Source organism: Leptonychotes weddellii, chromosome 7 (assembly GCF_054177405.1).
Source record: "Leptonychotes weddellii isolate Sample4059 chromosome 7, ASM5417740v2, whole genome shotgun sequence".
Classification (NCBI taxonomy): domain Eukaryota; kingdom Metazoa; phylum Chordata; class Mammalia; order Carnivora; family Phocidae; genus Leptonychotes; species Leptonychotes weddellii.
The window spans coordinates 129,001,571-129,022,905 of NC_138375.1; the positions used below are offsets into that span (position 1 = coordinate 129,001,571).

Below are 21,335 nucleotides of genomic sequence, written 5' to 3' on the forward strand. Positions count from 1 at the left end.
GGGAAGCCTGCTTCTCCCTCTCCCTCTGCCCCTCCCCCTGCTTGTGCTCTCTCTCTCTCACTCTCTCTCTGTCAAATGAATAAGTGAATAAAATCTTTAAATAAATACATAAATAGAGTGATTCTTTTTCTCTAGAATCCCAACTCCGAGGATATGTCCTTGGAGCACAAGGACATATTTGCCTGGGAGCCCATGGATGTGCCCTTGCTTTCAGATTTGGGAATCAGAGGCAGGTTGGGATGATCTGCCAGCCTGGGGAAATGTGCCAACAACCCAGCACCTTGGGGACCTACCCAGCCAGCCTGCAGCATGACACAGCCCAACCCCGGCAACAGAAAACAGTGTCCAGCTCTGTGTCACGGTCAAGACAGCTACTGCGGGGTGAACACTGTTATCCCCTTACCCCTTACGGATGAGCAAGCTGAAGCTGAAAGGTAGCTTGACTTTTGGGGGCCGCTCACCGGGGGTAGGAGGCCTGCACTTCAAGCCTGGGTCTGTCTCGTTCCAAAACTGCTGCTTTTCACGGCGCTGGAGGGTCTAGGGACTCAGGTCTAAAAAAATCACTGGCTAGAAAATAGAAATCTAAGGTGAAGAGGGAAATGTCATTGTTATGGTTTTAGCGGGTGATTCTGGTCCCAACCTCAAGCATTCTGCACAGAACTCCGCTGAGGATTCCAGGGTCAGGCCGGCCCTGAACTTGCTGGCTGGGGCATTCAATGGGCAGCAAAAGCCATCCTCCTTGACAAGTGGAGTAAGATAAATAAGACAATGTCTGTAAAGCATGGAGAACATCTTGGCATAATGCTGCTCGCCCAAGCTTTATCGATAAACTCCATGATCTGCCCTGAGCAGGCTCCTGCCTCAGACCCAGCCTGGGGCCTCCTGATCCCTAGGATGCATTAAAAGACTCACCTGTGTGGGTCCGAATTTAATTACACTTGTCAGACAAGGGATTCGGGGAGCTTTAATTTAAAGATGGTGCTGAATGCTTTTAAATTATTTTAAATTTTCTGAGGCACCCAGCTGCAACACACATCTTTTATAAATTACAGAGCAAATGCTGTGGAGGCTGTGTGCACAGAAGGCCAAGGATCAGAACAGATCGCCAAAGGATGAAATACATTTCTGGCAATGAAGACGAGCTTAGCGCACACCTATTGTTGTTAATGGGAGCAGGGCGTTGGGCTCCCTCTCAGGACACAGCACAATGCAAATCTGGTTCTTGGAATTCTGTTCCTCACTGCTCCCTGCCCGCTCGGTAGCACCGAGTCCCGGTGAAGTGTGTGTCAAGCTCTTCAAAACCATTACTGCTGCTGGAGGAAAAATGATCAGCGGGCTACTCTGAAGTTAACACCTCCTCAGAGATGGACATGGACATGGAAATGGATTCTGGAAATGTTTGCATTCCGCTGACTACGAATCCACAGGCATCTCGGCGGCTGGGGGCAAGACGGGAGAAGGGATCTGAGCAGATGATCATGAGCTTGAGGGAGGAGCTCTCAAGGTCTCAAGGCCAGAGTAACGGACGGGTGGTCACACTCTTCAGTTTTTGGTGCGGTTCTGCCGCCGTGACCTTGGGCAAGCTACTTAACCTCTCGGGGTCTCCTTTTCAGGATCTAATTCACAAAGGTGTAGAGACCAGTAATTTATGTCAGAATCTAAATAATGATGCCGGTTACCTGGAAGAGTGATTCTTTTTCTCTAGAATCCCAACTCCGAGGATATGTCCTTGGAGCACAAGGACATATTTGCCTGGGTCCCATCGTGTGGGATTGAAATCCCCCCAAATGAGCGCAGCAGCAAGGTGTCTTGAGTGAAGTCTCCCTGGGAAGGTAAGCGACTGTCGCTCCTGGGGTCACTGTGTGTGGCTCCGACCTATTGGCTCCCAGACAGAGAGATGCTTTTGGGGGGAGGGGAATCCCAAAGATGGGATGGGAGACCCCTCTACCAAGAAGATCCCACTTGCAGTGCGAAGTCGAGCCAGAAAATTCTGACAGGGACCCCAAGGCAGGGAGTAGGATGCTAAATGGGGACTCAGTATGACTCAGTCTTGGTTGAAGCTCTAGAAGCTCAGAAGTTATCAGTGAAACTAGGAGCCAAGAAAGCCCCAATCCCAAGTGGGGTGCTAGACCACTCAGGCAGGCAGGCCACCGTGAAGATTTGTCCTCTTCCCAAAATCTGCCTGGAGGATCCCAAAGGGTTGAGAAGGTTAGGAAGCCTCCAGACTTTCTTTAAAGACAGGCGAGGGCATGCGGATCCCCACGGGTCCTCCCTCTTACTCCGGGGTCGAGAAAGAGATGCAAGACTTGGCTCTTTTCAATCCAGCTGAGGCAGGCTTCCAAAGAATCCCTTGGAGAGTCTGACCCGTGTCCTCTGGGGTATGCTGGGGACAGACGCCGGGTCAGACTCACACCTCAAGAACTCCAGAGGCAGAAGCTTGCAGGGGAGCCTGGTGGCAGAGCAGAGAAGTAGGGCGGGCCGACTGAATGTCCACAATGACAGTCTCCCATGGATTCAACATGGGACCTCAGGAAGGGAAGGGGCTTGGCAGAACCTTAGACCCGACCCCTTTGGGACACCCAGAGGGAAATGGGACCACACCGGGCCAGCAGATTGCTGTATGGTCAGGGGCTGAAGGGGCAAGATGATGCCCATTGCAGCTGAAGCCTCCCTTAGAAAAGAATGCCACCCACAAAACAAAAAAAACCCAGAAAGGCGCCTGGTTGCAACCCGTCAAAACAGAAGACAACAACGTGGGGCAGGATGCCAGCCAAATATTACATTTCCCACCCTACCTCTCCACCTTCCACCATCTCTAAGCCCGGGAGGAGCCACCAGCAGTCCCACGAAGCGAGGAAGAGGAGGAGGAAGAAGGACCAGGCAGGAGGAGATGGGGGAAGAAGCCAGCATCCTCCCTCCCCTGCCTGTCAGACCCAAGCTGGGAGGAGGGCGGACATTTCACTTTTGAGGGAAGTTTGAGTTTCACGGTTATGGCAGACTGCGCATTTTAATTATGAAAATGAAAGCATTCCTAAAACTTAGAGTGACTGGAAAACTTTTCATTGTCTGTAAACGACAGGACAAGCCAAGGAGTGTGTCCAAGCATTCACCCCGCAGGCAGGTGAAAAGAGGTTCCCAAAAGATACGGATTTGAGGGGTCAACAGCGAGAAAGAGTAAAACTGTTTTGTCCCTGTATCCCCACCAGCATTCAGCTCATTCAGCGTGCCGGGTACCCACTCTTCGGGACTGCAGTGTGCCAGCAAGGATTAAGTGAGCACCCTCTGGAGCAGGTCTCACCTGGTGAGAGCAGTCAGTCCACTGACCAGCCCCGCTGGACGACTGAGATGGCCGTGATGACAGCGAGGCCACCGCTCCCTGGATGCAGAGCTTGGAGAGATTTGAAGATGCACTGCCTCTTTTCGGTCCTTGAATATTTCGTGTGTGAGCCAGAATTCACTTCTAAAAGTGCTCCATTCCCTCTAAAACATATTTGAGTCATACACACTGTTGGATAAAAGGAATCTCATTTCATTTTCCTTCATCAACAAAGAACAGAGGCGACTGTTCTTTTGGTGCAAATGAGACAAGCCAAGCCAGAAATGGAAGGAAGGAAGAGAGAGAGGGAGGGAGGAAGGAAGGGCAGACAGAAAGGAGGGAAAGGAGGGAAAATAAAAAGACAAAGGGGGGAACATTTACTAGCTCAAAAAAATAATGCCTGAAAAGTCCATTATTTGTGCAGGTATGGCTGTAACCAGGTGCTCAATTAATGTTTTCCCAAATGTATCTTTCTCCACTTCTTGGCAATGCATTCGCTTTCCTAGGAGTGGCAAACAACCACTAGAAGCTCTAACCTTGTAGTCTATCAACTGAGGAACCCGAGCCAAAATGAAAAGAGGCTCTTTCAGTAGGTTTCAGTAAAAGTCGCAGCTTGAATTTCATTGACCTGGCGCGTCCAGTCTTGAGCTAATCACCATGACTCTGAATGTCCTGGCCTTGCCCACATGCTCCCTAGGTCAGGGCTGTGGGATCAGCCCCAGGGAAAGCATGGTGTGTGAGCAGGAAAGACCTGTTCTTCTTTGGAGATAGGGACATGGGGGCCGTGCAGGCAAAAGCAACAGGTGTTCACTCTGGACACAGAGCCTGTAAGTAAATAGCAAAGCCAGGATTCAAACGTACATCTTTCAATTCCTAAACCAAAGGTTTTCATTTATTACCGTGTCCCTCTTCTTATATTTTTCTCAGCCAGATGAATAGGGGAAGTTTGCCATCTAGAAGCTCAATTTATCCTGCATGCCAAGGTAAAGGACCAGCTAAAAATAAACCTGTGTAAACAAAATCATTTCATATACAAGACAGCAAATGGAATCATTGGCCTCATTTTATTAGTATTGTTCAAGATAATAATTGGTGCTCTCATTTAGCCTGACACGAGAGAAAGCTCTAATTTGATAAGCTCCGAAGTTAGGATTATGGAGCGCCGTAGCTTTCTCAGGAGTGAGACGTAAGCACGAGTGGGCAATAGAGTCAAAATGTATTCTTGGATGTTCTCTGGAGTTCTGTCAACCTGTCCCAATTAATTCCAAAAGCAGAGAGCTGAATACGGCTCGTGGAAGTGACAAAGTTGTCCATTTGTCACACAAGAGAACAAGAGCATAAATAGGGTGACTAATGTGATGTTCAGGGTTTTTCTTTGGTCTGGTTTATTTACTTGCACATAAAAAAAAGGGAAGCTTTTTTGTCCCCCTCCAGAGGAATGTCAATTTGATTTTTAAAAATCTATATCCCTACTCCCCAAAACTTCAGAAGTTTCAGTGACAGGAGTGGCTTCGTCTCCTGGTTGTGGGCCGGCCACTAATGCTAAGGATGCAGTACTTTACCTGAAACGCAGAAACAGTGGGGAGGTGGGCTCGGATGTGAGCAGATCAGTATTTCCATCATCTCCTACTGACCCCCAGCTTCGTGGCTACCAAACTCCGGATTGGAAGAAGTGCAGATCCTGCCAGGACCCGGGATGGAGGGAGACGAAGTTGAGAGCTGGAGGGCCAGGTGCACAGAACGTGCATTATGGTGTCTGATGCGGGCAAATTATCGATGGTCCATGCATTTTTATTTTATTGTATTGTATTTTATTTCATTATTTTTATTTATTTATTTGTTTTTGTAAAGCAAGCTCCACACCCAGGGTGCAGCCCAACGCAAGCTTGAACTCACGACCCTGAGACCAAGACCCCGAGCTGAGATCAAGAGTCGGACGCTGAACTGACTGAGCCACCCCGGTGCCCGGGTCGATGCATTTTTAAATAAGTCATTGTGTGCCCACAAAATTCCTGAGAACGGTGGGTTTCCCTTGACTTCCCCCAAGGGGAAGCTTACACCTTACACTGGTAAGTGACTTACGCTATCAATGGGTCTGTCAATGACCTGTCCATATGGAAGTCTGACGTAGGGCCACGCCCTCAATGACGACCTCTTTCAAGCTTGATAAACTTCCACCTGTCCATCCATCTGTCTGTCCACTCCGTCCATCTGACAGCTATTCCCAAGGGCTGGCGCGTGCTCGACTGGGCCAGTGGGACCCAGTTTTGGGCCTCTGGAAACATAAAGCACCAGGGACGCACACATTGAATAAAGGTATTACAGGAGCGCGCAGCCCCGGGGGGCCAGACCACCCCTGGGGTCCTGCGCTCAGGAAACACTGCCGCCCCAGGTGTGAGTCTTTTAGAGCGTCACAGCCCATGTGGGACCACAGCTGGAAGGATGAGGCTGCCCAGGGCACCCTGCACAGAAGGAAGGCTTTGTGCTAGCTCAGTGGGGAGACTCTGACTCGGGGCAGTGCGGGCTTTCACATGGATTTCCTATCATTTATCTTCTTATCAAAAGGTTTAATCACTTCCCACTCTCCTGACTGTACGGGAATAATGAGCTTATTCTTTCCCTACCAATACAATGCACAATAGAAACAGTTCAGAAACACTGTGGCCTCCTAAAATGAATGTCTTATTGTATAAACATCATTAAAACCACAGGAAAAGGAATGTTTAAGGAAGAAAAAGAAATCTCAGTCATCCCACACAAGACGATTGCGTATTGCCCACTGGCCTTTGTGTGCATGCACACCAAGATGAATTTTATGTGAAAATTCGTTGTGTCCTTTCCCCCAAGAAGCTGAATATATTCTGACATGTAATGGGCCTGTGGTTTCTGCAGAAGGAGAGCATGTCCCCCCCGGGATTTTCGGCTTCTCTATCCAGAATAAAAAAAGTACTTTAGAAACTTGAAAACGAATCCCAGTTACGTCTTGTTCTGGAAACAGTTAAAAATTGCATCACGTTCCCAGGAGGGCAAGGTCTATATCATATACCTTGATGCCTCAATTAGCTCCCTCTGCTCCCCTAAACAAAGCTCCTTTCTATGAAGTCAGACGTATTAAATAACAAAGGCAGTGGGGAACCTGAGACGAGCTGGGAGGCGGAGGCTGATGCTCTAGGTCCTGCGCAGAGCGGCGAGTCCTCCACGAGATGCTGGCTTCCCCAGACTCCCTTCTACATCCTGTCTCCCCGGTCCGAGTCGGGGCGCTCATCACGCTCCCCACCAGCAGAAGGGAGAGTTCTTGGCAACTCACTGGTCGTTCCATCCCATGGGAGAATTCATCCATGATACCGTCACCCGGGCTGTGCTGAACCTTTCCTCTCGCTGTCTAGTAAGGGCGGATTTTAGGCACTTTTAAGTGGGAGAAGAGGTATGGAAGCAAATGGCCTGAAAAAGCATCCTGCCTCCTTACGACTCAACATGTAGGTCCTTGGGCCGCTGACGTCGGCATCCCGTGGGAGCTCATCATGGAATGCAGAAGCTCAGGCCGTACGCAGTGGCACTGGGTCAGAAGCTACATGGCAACAAGACCTCCAGTTGCGGTGGGTGTTGCTGATCAGGGACCACGCTTGGACAACCACTGCTCTAGAGCTGATCAGGGGACCCACCCACCTGAGTATCCTCCCGGGGCATTTTCCTGTGGGGGCAGAGGACACTGCTAGCGACCTTCCACTTCCACGATGGCGCAGAAGAGCCACAGGCAGGGCAGGAGAGCTGGGCTGGAAAACTCGCTGCCCACTCACTGCTACCAGCTGTCTCCTGAGTCCAGCCTACCCTGCAGCACCCCACGCTCCTCCCCTCCACTTCCCCTCACTCTGCTCAGGATTTTCCACTTAGGTGGTCAGGCCCATGGGATCCCATTTAGTTATCACGACACACACACAGCCAGTCCGAACTAGGTGGTAGAAAATAGCATTGACCGGACAGTCTCATGCAACACACGAGATTAGAATTAATATGAATCCTCCAAGGATCCCTGGGTGGCTCAGTCGGTGAAGCGTCTGCCTTCGGCTCAGGTCATGATCTCAGGGTCCTGGGATCGAGTCCTGCATCGGGCTCCCTGCTCAGCGGGGAGCCTGCTTCTCCCTCGGCCGCTCCCTCTGCTTGTGCTCTCTTTCCCTGACAAATAAACAAATAAAATCTTAAAAAAAAAAAAAATGAATCCTCCAAAATTAAAAAAAAAAAACGCATCAAGAATTGCATAATTTCAAGACCAGGCGGAGGTCCTGAGAAACCATTTCTATTTTTCCCGCATGCCAGACCACAGAAATGCCCGCCATCCTTTCTCAGGATCTGTAATCTATGAACCTTCTTATTATTTACAAGAATCAAAGAGTTGGGTTAGCATCTTGGTGACTATTTTGCTGGTATTAATCTTCACTGGTATAACTTGTTGTCATCTAAAGGATCCTTCAATGGGGGTGCTCATGCTGAGGCTGATAAAAAGGTCCCCCACTTTGAAATCCGTGCAAGGGAAGTTAGATGTGGTAAAATGCCACAGCGAAACCCATGCATGCACTCTGACATGCTATTAATATGGGGAAAGGCTCTGCAAAATATTACAGATAATGCTAGGGGGGGAATGCAGCGGTAAAGCCAAAAGACAACATAGTAATTACAGATTTATGCTCTCCTGGAACACATCCCCCGACTTCACATTTATTGCTATGGGAAAGTTTGTCTTGAATTATACAAGATCTTCCAAAAAGCATCCGTGGCATAAAATGTGAACACGACATATATGAGAATATTTTATTCCTCAGGTCACTACAGCCAAAAAGGCAACCTGATGGATCCAACATGATTTCTCTCCTTGGCTTTGGAACTCATCCCCCGCCCGCACCCCGGGTGAGGCATCCCAGGCTCCCCTTGTCCCCCGGGACCCCACACATCGCATTGCAGGCAGCAGACACCCGGTAACATGATCATCAGACCATGGCCAGCAAGAGGGCTGGTTTTTGACTCATTCTCTGTTTTCATTTTTAAAAAAAAAACCAGGCTGATATTTTTTGAACTTTGGCTTTGAGCAAGGCTCAGGGCCGCTCTGCTGGATGGCTGTTTTACTTCTGTGTGCCTCAGTTTTCTGTCTTTGCAAGGAGATTTGCCCTCAGCCTGAAAGTCATTGCTCTGAGGGAGTCGTACAAGGAGGGCGATGGCGCCCTTCACGGTGAGGAGGGGCAGGCCTGCAGCCGTGTCACCGGAAGCAGGAGCGGGTGTACAAGTCCATCCACACTCCCGTGCCCATTCTTGCTGTGGGGTGAGGGGCCATTACAGGTGGGGTACAGCCCTCACACACCTTTCTCCTCTGCAAGTGAGGAGAATGTATCTCAGGACAGAGGGTGGTGTGTGCCCTGAGGTCTCTCTAGGAAGTAGCCAGTTGTAATCCTGAGAATGAGCTCTGAGTATTAGGAGGTAACCGTAGGTCGAGATCAGAGCTGTGGGAAACACTCCTCCTCAAGGATTGAGAGAGGTGCAGTGACAGGGCCCCAAATGGGACAGTCCTTTTGCTTCCTCCTATGCAAATTCCTCTTTGGCCCTTGCCCCAAAGGAAGGTCACAGAGGCCAAGGGAGAAAGAAGTGTTGGGTTGAAAATTGCCATTTTTAGGCACCAAATGGTTGACAGTCGGCAATTTCATGTGATTCAACCTAAAATCACCCAGTGGAAAGGGTGGGGAGGGTGGGAAACCCTTTAAAGTTTGCTTGTGGCAGGAGGTGGGCATGGGGAAGGTGGTGGAGAGTGAAGTTGAGCTTCAGGGGAGACCTCTGTCTGTCCCCACCATGGGGGAGGTGGCATGGAGTGGGGGAGTGGGCTTGGGAAGTGACCCTGCTCCCTCTGGGTGGTGGATGCTAATGATAGAGGGGATTATATCTGAGCTACCGCCATATTGCCGCTGCCCTCATCACCCTGCCTTGTTATGATTTGTTTCCAAGTAATGTCTTGAGGACAGGGTCAGGGATAGTCTCCTAGTCTCCTATGTATTCCCAGCACCTCACCTGGGTTCTGGATACCCACTGGAGGCTCCAGGAAATGGCTACTGAATTAAAGCAGAAGCCTACTGATAATACAGCATTCCTATGAAAAACTAGTAGCTGGGAATCTTCATGAGTAAGGAACAGGATACAATAGTTCCTAAAATTATTAGACAACAAAATATATTGTTTTCATGGAGCATCTCCCAGGACAGGTAATTCTCCCTGAATGTATTTTGGTCCTTCAGACAGGAATTGGGTTGAAATATATCTATGCACAAGTTACAAACAATAATTTAATAAACTAAATTTCAAGGTAGAAATAGTAAAATACAGAGGAGAAGAATCTCTTTCCAAAGACCTGAGAACTATTTCAGAAGCACCAAGTACATGTAAATAATTGATAGAATATTAATAATAATTTAATTATTCATTGAAATAGGTTCCCTAAAGATATGGATGAAGAAAGACTGGATTAGCCTAGTTGAAGATATATATTTGAAAATAATAGGACTACAATGCTCCAAATATATTCTAACTTTTCAATAATTCAAACTAGTTCCACCATTTTATTCCATACTTAAAGGTTTTAATCTATCTATTTAATTCACTAACTCATTAGAAAATATGTGAAAGGTACCGTGTTTGGTATCGTGGGGCGACAAGGATGAATCAAGGCAATTTGTCTTCAAGGATATCTATGAGAAGAGGGGATAAGCCAGGTAGATTAGATTGAGTGAATATTCTTCAAAGTAGAAAAGGATGAGTGGTCTATTAGAGACACAGACAAGTGCCAGGGGGTTTCTGAAGGAGAGAGGCTCCTTCCAGCTGTGGGAGGAGAGATGTCTTGGCATTGGGAATTCTTTCTGGGAAGGTGGTCTGTTGGTGAGGAAGGCCGTGGATGGCAGGAGAAAAGTGTGTCCTCATTGGGCCCTATGGATCCTGTCAGACATGAGCATGTTTGTACAGTCAAGGGGCCAAGATGTGGAGCTGGATTCAGTCAGTGCCAGTGGGCATGGGAGAGAGAGAATTGACAGGTGGAAACCCATAGAACAGGGTTGGAAGAGGCTGTCATGGAGAGTTCTGAGTTCAAAGAAATAATGTGAATTTTGGAAATGTGAAACCCTCTGCTCTGTCTGCCTTGGTATCAAAATGACCCACCAACCAATACCTGAGAGTAACCAAGGAGATTCTAGAAATATGCCCCAAGTGGTTTGCCCAAGGAATGAGAAGGAAAGCGCCCTTTCGGTTCATGCTATTTAAAATAATGTAGGAACAAAAGAAATGAGGGCAGGTCTTCTCAGTGTGAGGACACTGGGAAACGTCCTGGCAATATCCCATCAACCTCACTTTGGGTCCTCGTTAATGGAATATAGCTATGAAGAAGTGTGACTGCGTGAGTGGTACATGAGCAAAGGAAAAACACAATAGGGTGCAAGGGCTTTCGATAGATTATAGCCAGGATTTCCACTAGGATTCAACACCTCCCATGCATTCTCATTTAATTTTCCTATCAATCACATACATTACATTATTCCTATTTTAGACACTTCATAAGGAAACTTAGGCTCAGAACGGCCTAAAAAATGAAAAGAGGCAAGCTTGTGAGCCCGTGGCAGGGCTCTGATTTGAATCCAGGTCCTTTGGACCCCAAACCCAGGGCTCCCCAGAAGTCACACCTTTGCCTCCTCAACACCAGTTCCCCCACCTTCACAAGATCTTGGGTCCCTGGTCTGTAAGTCAGGGAGTGTAACCCCAAAGGCCAGGGCTAGGCCTGCAGACCCCCCTTGTGTATGCCTCTGGCCAGGTGCTTGTGCTCATAGCTTGGAACCAAGGCCACCACCTGTAACACTGCTGAGGGCTTTGGTCTGGGTCCACGAACGTGTCCTGCCACAGGGAAAGCCATGTATCCAACCTGATGCCAGGAAGCCTTCCGTTCCCTGCTAGCAGAGGGGGGCCAGTGACTCCCCACAGTCTGCATGATAAATCAGCTCAAAGACACCCGCTTCGAGGGCATAAGGGGCCCCTGTTATCACAGGCCAAACTCAGAGTCAGTGCTGCTAGATTTACTTTCTAATTCATAAATCCGGGTGGATTGGAGCCTGTCCTCCCAGCCTTGCTGGATCCTCCCTGGCAGGAGCTGTGCACAAAACCACAGCCCCGGGGCTCAGACCTTGCCTCCTGTCTCCAGGACAAGGGTCTAGGGCCAGCAGAGAAGGTGCCACGTGCCTGGCAAATGGCAAACTTTTGCTTTGCATTGCCAGTATTCGAATATTGATATTCCAGAATATTGCATATTGCTGGGAGGAAGGGAGGAGTTCTCTCCACCTTATCCCCCAAATGGCCCCTGCGTTCCGCTTGGCTGCTCGTCAGGGCTTTGGGCTGTCTTCCAATGAAAGTTCCAACCAGAATTTTTTCTTGGGCTCCAGACTCCCAGCAGGCCTTTGGCTGCATGTCAGTGAGTCTGTGAACTTCTCGAACGTGTCTGTGTCCCGTCTACACAGCACACGGCAGTAAGAATCCCTACTGGTTCCCTCCCTATCTGTCTCTATTGGGATTCTATGGGGCCTGGAGCTTTCTTATTTCTTTTTTTTTTTTTTTTAAGATTTTATTTATTTATTTGAGAGAGAGAGAACACATGAGAGGGGATAGGGTCAGAGGACGAAGCAGACTCCCCGCCGAGCAGGGAGCCCGATGCAGGACTCGATCCCGGGACTCCGGGATCATGACCTGAGCCGAAGGCAGTCGCTTAACCAACTGAGCCACCCAGGCGCCCCGAGCTTTCTTATTTCTTGAGAGACCCATGATCCAAAACCAGTTTGGAACTGTTGCTCCAGGAAGAGAAATCTCCTGTGTTCTGCCTCTCTGAAAATGGGGGGCTCTATGCTCCCCAGACCTCCACGAGCTGTGTCCCCTGCCTGGAGCATCAGCTGCAGACAGGGTCTAAGGGTGTGACTCTCGAATTGGTACTTAGATGTTCAGAAGCTGGAAGCACGTTCTCCCTGACTGTTCTATTGCCCACCTCAGCCTCATCCTTCCCGGCCCTTCTCCCTCATCAAGCAGGTCTCTCAAAGGGTGGAAACAGAGACTCCGTTACCTCCAGGAGTAGATACCAACTGGATGCCGACAGGGGCTTTCTCGGGGCAGACACAAGGTGCAAGAGAGACACAAGACCCTCTCTGCGATTTGCAGCTGACTAGCCCCAGGAAAAGAATGGCAGAGTTTTCAGGAGCTGAGTGTGCTACATAATTCCATCTTGAAAGAAAGAATACTCCCTAGAGGTAAACAAGATCTATCAGAAGGGGCTGCAGGAACCACCCAAGCAGGAAGAAACGAGGCAACAGCAGAATCCAGAAGCCTTCAAGGGCTGGCTGAAAATAGCATCAGGATGAGTCTAGATGCTAAATATTTCCAGTGCAAAACCCAAACCCAAACCAGACAACAACAGACAACAAGAGTCTCAGAATCTCAGAAGCCCAGGGGGATGGGGAGGGGAGTGCGGGATGCGGATGCGGGCCGCAGAAGCACAAAGTTGCCCGGGATTGCCTCTCCTCCGGTCTCTGCAGAAGGAGTACTGAGGTTCTGGAAAACCAGTAGGGCTCCCCCGAGAGGCAGGGAGTGCTGGATGCTGGGCCCCAGTGAAAGCCCAGGGACCCCCCCACACACCCCCCAGGATCCTGGCTGTTCTGCTCCTCCCCTTGGGAAGAGCTCTGCTGGGAAGAAAAGCCTTGGGTCCACGCCACTCCCAAAGCCCTCACTCAAAACAGAGAAAATCCTGAGTCCTCTCCATCCTCTCTTCTTGGCAATTCAGAGCACCCTCACCGCGGCTGGGCCTCGGTCCTCGGCTTCTCTGGAGGAAGGGGGAAGTGCAGGAAATGACTTTTCCCACCAGTCCCCCTCCTCTTCTACACAGTGCACTCTGCTCCCAGCTCTGTCTCAAGAGGGGCGTGGGGGCTGGGGCAACAGTGGCCCTCCCGACCCTGGGGACCCACTTGTATCGGGCCTGGAATCTGCCGGGTCTGGCAGGTGCTGGAGAGGCGAAGTGGGGGCAGAGGCAAAAGGGAGAGCAAACTCTGCGCACTAGCTTGTTGCTGTGAGACACCGTGGGTCCAGTGCTGCCGCCGTAGGATGGGCTGATCTTTCCAGAGAAGCAGGAAATCTACATTTGTATATGAAATGCTCCATTTACAATCATGGGGTCAAATTTTAGATGGTAGTGTTTAGTGGGGCAAACGTAGCCAGGGGCCTACCCTGCTCTGTCTCCCCTGTAGGGAAGCGCTCCCGCAGGGCACCCACGCTGTCAACCCCCGAGGGCAGCCCCCGGGCTCCCTCCAAGGCCAAGCCCATGGAGCAAGGCCCCTGATCTTCACAGGGCCTGGGCTGCCACCCAGAGCAACAGGCTCTAGGAAGAAGAAGGGATTTCCTCTTTCTGGAATGTGGAATCCACCCATCTGAACAATAATTTTGTCCCCTCCGCGAGCACCGGTTCTAGTCTGGAACAAGGGACCCATCCTTGTCCGCTAGCAGAATGGCATCCACCTTTGCCTCATGCGGCCATAGGGGGAAGAACCACAGCCTTCAGGCATTTGGAGCACCTCTGAAAGCAAATAATCCTAATAGTTGCACTACAGATTTACTGTACTGGAATAATAAGTTACTGACATCATTCTGAAGCCTCATTACTCTTACGACAGGCTACCTCTTGCCATGGCTCTGGGAAGTATGGGAGACATCGACTCTTTTCCCCACTGTACAGACTCGAGCTGACGAATGAGAGAGTTAAGATTGCTCAGAGCCCCCCAGCTGCAGAATCAGGCTTTGGATCTGGCTCTCAGGGGGTCTCCTCCTAAAGTCAGTCCTCTTAGATCCCATGGTAGGATGGGACCTTCCTCCCCTCACCCCTTCCCAAGAAGTGAGAGCCAAGATTCAAAGGCGTCATTATCATAATAAGCTGCTACAGTTTTGCACTCTAGAGGGGGTCAATACCAGCAAGGGAAAGGGTCAGTTTTTGCTAGTGGATTATTTAATCTCCTTTAAGCCCCACGAGTACTCTTAAACTGGTGAAGCGGCAAGTTTTCTGGCAATGGGTTGTACCTACAGCTCCTCCCAAGTATTACAGACAAATGCTTCTCACTCTCCCACTCCCCCTGCTTGTGTTCCCTCTCTCGCTGTGTCTCTCTGTCAAATAAATAAAAATAAAATCTTAAAAAAAAAAAAGACAAATACAAAGAGATACCCGGGTTCATGTGATTCCCTGTGAAATATACACAGCATGGAGCTCAACCAGATAGCAATTAGGAGAGCTTATTGAACCTCCTCTTTGAGTATATTGCTCTGAGGTTTACTAAGATACCATATATGGTTCACAAGAAAACACAGAGGGAAAAATCCACCATTGATGGTGACCTTCAATATTCTTATGTATTCCAGCGTTGCTTTCAAACCCAGGAATATTGCTCAGGGTCTTTCTCTCTTAATCAGTGAATTAGCCAATCAGTAACAACTGACTGTCTCTGCCCCAGTCTGTAAAGAACACTTAGAACGACTATTAGAAATACTGGGTCCTTCATCGGTCGATGGGATATATATATGTATACATGTAGACAGGCACATATATACTAAGGACACAAAAGAATATCTAGTTACACTGCTAAATGTGTGACAGAGACATTAAGTTCTCCAAGAGTTTAAAGAAAGGGCAAAAGGGGTGCAATGAAAGATGGAGAAATCAGGGAAACTTCCTGGAGGAGGTGATGTCTGAGCTAGAACTTGAGAAATGAGAACAACCTCCCTGGAGCCTTACGGGCATGAATGCCCTTGCTTTAGTTGTCTGGGAGAAATGACATTTCTGCTTGAGTGGTGGTGGAGAAGCAGAACCCCATAAACAACACAGATAACACTTTGGATAACACAGTGGGGAAATAACTGGCATTTTAGTTCAGCATTTTTTGAATGGAGTTGAGCAAAATCAGTTCATTAGCGGTACTTAGACTATGCAGAACACAGATGTCAGCAAGGGTAGCCAATGCTAAGTACCAGGTTGGGCAAGTAACATCTGTTAAGAGCAAAGGGATCTTAGGGGACACCTGGGTGGCTCAGTCAGTTAAGTGTCTGATTTTTGACCTCAGCGCAGGTCTTGATCACAGGGTCGTGAGTTCAAGCCCTGTGTTGGGCTCCATGCTCTTACTTAAAAAAAGAAAAAATATATATACATATGTAAATATAAATAAAGGGATCTTATAAGTCAATAAGAAAGTAACAAATATCTTCTTTGAAAAAGTGGTCAAAGGACAGTATTAAGCATGGTGCAAAAGAAGGAAAACATAGGAAAATGTACGACTTCGTGAGAAAAGCAGAAAGTTAAAAGCTGGGGTGCCTGGGTGGCTCAGTCGGTTAAGCGTCCAACTCTTGATTTCAGCTGAGGTCTTGATCTCAGGGTCCTGGGATCGAGCCCCGAAACTAGCTCCTCACTCAGTGGGGAGTATGCTTGGGATTCTCTCTCTCCCTCTGCCCCTCCCCCCTCTTGCTTTCTCTCTCTCTCAAATAAAATAAATAAATCTTAAAAAAAAAAAAGAAATATGTTTATTAATTTGGAGGGCTGTTTGCAATGTATTATCAAAATTTTTATTTTTTTTAAGATTTTATTTATTTATTTGAGGGAGGGAGAGAGAGAGAGGCACAAGCCAGGGGAAGGGGCAGAGGAAGAAGGAGAGGCAGACTCCCCGCTGAGCAGGGAGCCCCACATGGGGCTTGATCCCAGGACCGGGCGATCATGACCAGAGGTGAAGGCAGACACTTAATGGACTGAGCCACCCAGGCGCCCTATTATCAAAATTCTTAAAAGGCATAAAGCAGACCACATACCAGTATGCAGTGTATGCCATTTTGTATAAAAGTAAAAACAAACCAAACTGTATAAACCTAAATACACACACACACATAAATATATGCATATGCATTCATCTGTATTGATTTCTCTTTCTATATGAATATATGGGCGTACGTGGACACACACATATGCATATATGCAAATAAATACATAGATGTCTATACACCTAGATGTTAATATTCCATATTTCTAAGTAATGGGATTACAAGCAATGCCTATTTTCTTCTGCATACATTTTATGTTTCTCTTATAACTGTTTTCTACGATAAGCATATTTTTTCCCTCTAATTTAAAATAAGAAAGCTCAGAGAGCCCCGGGCAGCCCCACTGCCGCCCGCCAGCCTAATTACCATCACACCCAGGAGGAGGTGCAGCTGTGGTCGCCGGCCCCTGTCACCGTCCCTACAAGGACAAGTCACCGGGCCAGACCCAGCAGCCGCCAGCCCACCCTCCACAAGGCAACCCCGAGCGCCGGTGAGCAGTGGCTGAGGACTCACTTGTCTGAGGCACCTGCCTGCTGGGTCAAGGTCAATGCCGTGAAGGCTTGGGGAAGAGTCAAATGGCTTCTTGTAGGAAACAGAATATGGTTGCAATAAACAAGAAGGACACCAAGGAAGAGGTGTTTGTACACCAGCCTGCCATAAAGAAGAACCCCAGGAAGTACCTTCCAGTGTAGCACGTGGAGAGACTGGACTTGGACCTTGTTGAAGGAGAAAAGGCTTCGGGGATGGCCCATACTGCGGGCCCCGGGGGAGCTCCAGGGCAAGGGGGTAATATTAGCAGCACACCGTAGGCATCATGGACGGTTCCCCTTGCCCGGGGCCTCCACGCCATCACCAGCAGAACTACCAGAGCAGTGAGAGTGGGGTTAAAGAATCGGGGATCGATCGGGAGAGCTCCCCAAGGTCAGTACCCCCAGTGCTGGCCCTACCATAGGTCCCCGCGGGCTCCCAACTTCCTGCCTGTGGGAGCCTGCGAGCGTGGACCACAGCCTTCCAACCCTCCTGTGCGGGGAGAAGGGGAGAAGGGTGGTGGGGGGCCGAGAAGCAGGGTGCAGGAGAGCAAGGTAGACCCTTGAGACAGAACACGATTCCGCAGCGGTCTCGCCTCGCCAAAGAGAGCCTAAAGAGGACAGCAGTGAAAAGGCAAGGAGATGAGACCCAAGGTCAGCAGCCACCTCAAGGTCGGTACCCACACAACTTCAGTTTCCCACACAGATGCCCAGAAAACCCAAAACCACTAGATGGCACCGGGACAAAAGCAGCCGACCACGGGCTGAGACGTGGCTCCCAGGCTGAGCAGGGCGGGCCAAGGAAATGCCAGTTTACCATCTCTCCTGCCACCTGATTTAGGCACCCACCAAGAACGAATATAAAATTCCAGCAACAAAAAAATGAACAAAAGAGTGGAGCTGAAGACCTTCAGCGCTGCCTTTTTGCCCACTGACCGGATAACCAGAACTACCTGCATTATCTGGGCAGGATGGGGTTTCTATTATTTTTACCTAACGATGTCTCTTACTGGGAATGACAAACGTGGGTTTTTTTGGTTGTTTTGTTTTTTTATTTTTTAAAGATTTTTTTAAAAAATATTTTATCCATTTAGTTGACACAGAGAGAGAGAGAGCACAAACAGGAGGAGGGGCAGTGGGAGAGGGAGAAGCAGACTCCCCGCTGAGCAGGGAGCCTGATGCAGGGCTCCATCCCAGGACCCTGGGATCATGACCCGAGCCGAAGGCTTAGCGAACTGAGCCACCCAGGCACCTCTGTTTTGTTTCTTTAAAGCCTGATTTTTCTCACTACACCTTTAGAGGTTTTTAAACGTTTCGTATCTGGTCAAACTGAGATTTCTAAGGACCTCATTTTTAATTTGTAATGCAAGTATATGATTTGATTTTTTAAAAAGATCAACAAACAGCAAGCGTGTGTTAATAAAGATCTTAAATAATAAATACATTGTTTTAAAAATATAAAGCTCAGATTCTTCGGTAGGAACCCAGGTTAGTAGGATGGACGGGGTCTCTAGAACTCACCATGACAGAGAATCCTGCTGAGGAGCCAGGCACTTAACAGCCCAGAGGCCAGCCTTCACAAGGCCCAGCAGAAGGAAATGTGGCTCGGCTTCCTGACACACAGCGTTTCCCGGCGTGTATTTCAAAGAGCATCACCTAGAGATGGAAAGAGGAAAAAACTCAAGTTCAGGGACAAACCTGAGGCCTCAAAGGGAAATAGTGGCAAGAGGGCATAAAATCCAGCCTCGAGGGGGCCATTTTGTACCCACAGCCTGGAAAGCCAAACCACACCCTCACAAGTGGCTTCCACCTTCTGAAGAAGTTGAGAAGTGAATCCACAGTAAAGAAGGGGGATGTGTGTTCTAAGAATCTCCCACAAAGGACGCAGAGACATTTCAATTCCATCAAGCTGGTTGAGTGTCCTCTCCTGAGGTCTGAAAAGCAAGACGCCACCCCTCCGTCTTGTAGAAGTAACAATGTCAACCGTGAAAGTATCCTACTCTTAGGAAACGTTTCTTGTATCAAGTCATTCATCCTTTACAACATTACAACAGCATCATCTTGTGGACACGGTACCTATTATTACACCCAATCTACAGATGGGGACGCTGAGGCTTTGGGGCACAACCAGGACTTGACCTCAATGTACTAACTCCCTCCTCCCTAGGTCACTTTTTGGAGCATTGAAAAAACAAAACTCATTCAAAGGCAGACCATTCATGCCAAATAGGCATTGCAGCGCTTGATATTTTTAAGCGAAGGAGAGGGCGCAATCATGCATATCTTATTTATCATCTTGCCTCATTACACAATCACATTAAAGTTGCTGATACACTGAAGTGGGAGCCCGATGTTTTGCTTTGTTTTGTTTTGTTTTGTTAATCCCACAATGGAATTTCTGGTCTACTAATCAACCTTAAGCATGGCCTTTCCTCCTCGGGAGGGCTCCCTGTGGGAGGAGGAAACACACTTTGCTGGAGGAAGTTGACCCCTCCCTCCAGCTCTGGTTGATCAGGAACCTCCCGGGCTCAGGATCTCTGCCCTTGTACCTCTCCCCACCAGGGCTCCGTTGCCCCATCCTGTTCCCTCCCCGAGATGGCCTGTGCATGCATGCCATGGGAGGGGGAGAGGGCGCAGGTGATTTCCTCCTGCATTTCCCATTGTCTGGGAGAGCCTGGCGCACGCTCTACCCCGGGCTTGGAAACAGCCTGACGCTTTTCAAGTAGAAGCTGCAATCTTCAAAATGAGCCCGAGCCCAAACAGCCCTGATAAGGGTGCAGAGTATACTCTCGGTTTCCTCTTGCCAAAAAATAAACCGGGGAGGACAAAAGACTCTTGTTGAGGAGCAGAGGCCCCCCCAGGTGGTGCAGTGTGGCAGGAAGGGTGGCCTCTAGTCCCAGCAGGCCCTCTTGCTTGGTTTAGGGAAGAGTGTCAACAGCCTGCAGGGTTTGCTTGCTTGTTTGTTTTGTTTGGCTGCTCCTCACATGTCCTCGGGGTTTTTTTGTTTTACTTCAGAAAAAAAATGAAGTTATATGTCTTTTGATTGCATTGTTTTCAATGGGCACTATATTTGCATAGTCCAGAAACAAAATAATAGAAAAGGGAATACACGGGGGAAATCTTTTTAAGTTAATTTTATTTTCTTTAAGTCATCTCCACCGAAGCTGGGGCTCGAACTCACGACCGCAAGACCAAGAGTCGCGCGCTCTACCAATAGATCCAGCCACGAGCCGCTACACGGGGCAAGCTTGATCATACCTCTGCCCACATGTCCCCATTCCCTCCCTTCCTCGTAGGCAACTCTTTTATTAGTTTCTTATGTAGCCTTCGAGGGTGTTACATAATATACTTATTTTCTCACCTTCTTATTGAATAGGCATTCTCAGTGGGGGGGTGATACCACCCCCAAGGGGGTGAAAATGGATTCTGGGAAGCAAAAAAATTCTTCCCCTTTTTATGGTTAAATCACAAATATACATTAGACATGCAGCATAGAAACAGATATACATGCTATTAAAATTCCATGGGGGTGGCATTCAGGGGGAAAACATCTCTAAAGGTTTCTTGGGGGGTGATAATGAAGAAAACTTTGAGAAACACTGCTGTAGAAAGTAGTATATGACATACACCTGCTCCGCACCTTGCTTTTTTCCCTTGACAGTATATCCTAGGGATCTTTCCGCATCAATTCATGCAGGTTTACCTTATTTTTTTATAGTGGCATGGTATTCCGTTGCGCAGATGTTCTGCATGGAACATTCAGAACGGCCGCCACACAGCTCAGCTCCTAACACAAGTCCCTTTCCACCGTCCTGCGCGGGGGGCGGGGGGGGGGGGAAGTCACGTGGCAACAGCCTCGCCTTCCCAGAAACCCCCGGGAAGGTGCGTGTGCGCACACCGCCCCCCCGCCCCCCCCCGCCACAAGACAGGTGCAGAGCCTTCCCTGCAGCCTGATTTACCACTTTGATCTGGACTGAAATTAATTGCCCGTGAGACATTTGTGCTTAACACCTCAACCGACTCTGCAAAGATTTTTATTTGGCCTTTAAATTATTTAAACCATTGTAATCATATTTGCTTTCAACAGAAATCTGCTGTATTTACCAGCTTGAGAGGGACTAAATGAAGCCCCCGGGGTGGCTGGCCACTGCTCTGGGCTCTATTTGGATTCCCCTCCTGGAGACAGTCATACCCGCATGGGGTTTGATTCGTGTTTTCTGGTGCTTGTTAACGGAGGTTGAATACATCACAAACTGCAGAAATTTACACCGCATTACAATCACGTCTGAGCTATCGCTGGGCAGGATTTTGACTCTGATAATTTATTCAAGACATCCTCTCCTTCCTGTTCCCGTCGGATCCCTGAGCCCACCTGGTCTTTCCCACCTAGATCTGTAAGCAACTCGGGACTCCCAATCTGCTCCTCCAAGACTTTTTTGGTCCAGAGAATGAATTTAAATAAATAAAGAAACATCTGCTGTAAACATGACTTCAAGGATGGAGTGGGCCCAGTGCCTCCCCTTGCCTCTGCAGCTTCTCTCCATGAAACTGAGCGCAATAAAGCTCCGAGCCAGCGAGAAACATGATAGAAATGG

At 48.7% G+C, this 21,335-nt stretch overlaps 1 protein-coding gene across 2 annotated transcripts in view; it reads right to left on the reverse strand.

Moving 5' to 3' along the window:
- Positions 1-61: 61 nt before the first annotated feature.
- The window catches only part of LOC115944895 (uncharacterized), a 49,532-nt gene continuing 28,258 nt past the window's right edge, over positions 62-21,335 (reverse strand). For both annotated transcript variants that reach the window (XR_004079396.2, XR_014147281.1), the window contains 2 exons: positions 18,262-18,396; positions 62-7,489 (listed from right to left, as the gene is read on the reverse strand). The gene's annotated coding sequence lies outside the window, so the exon portion shown is untranslated. The remainder of the gene's footprint in view (positions 7,490-18,261; positions 18,397-21,335) is intronic.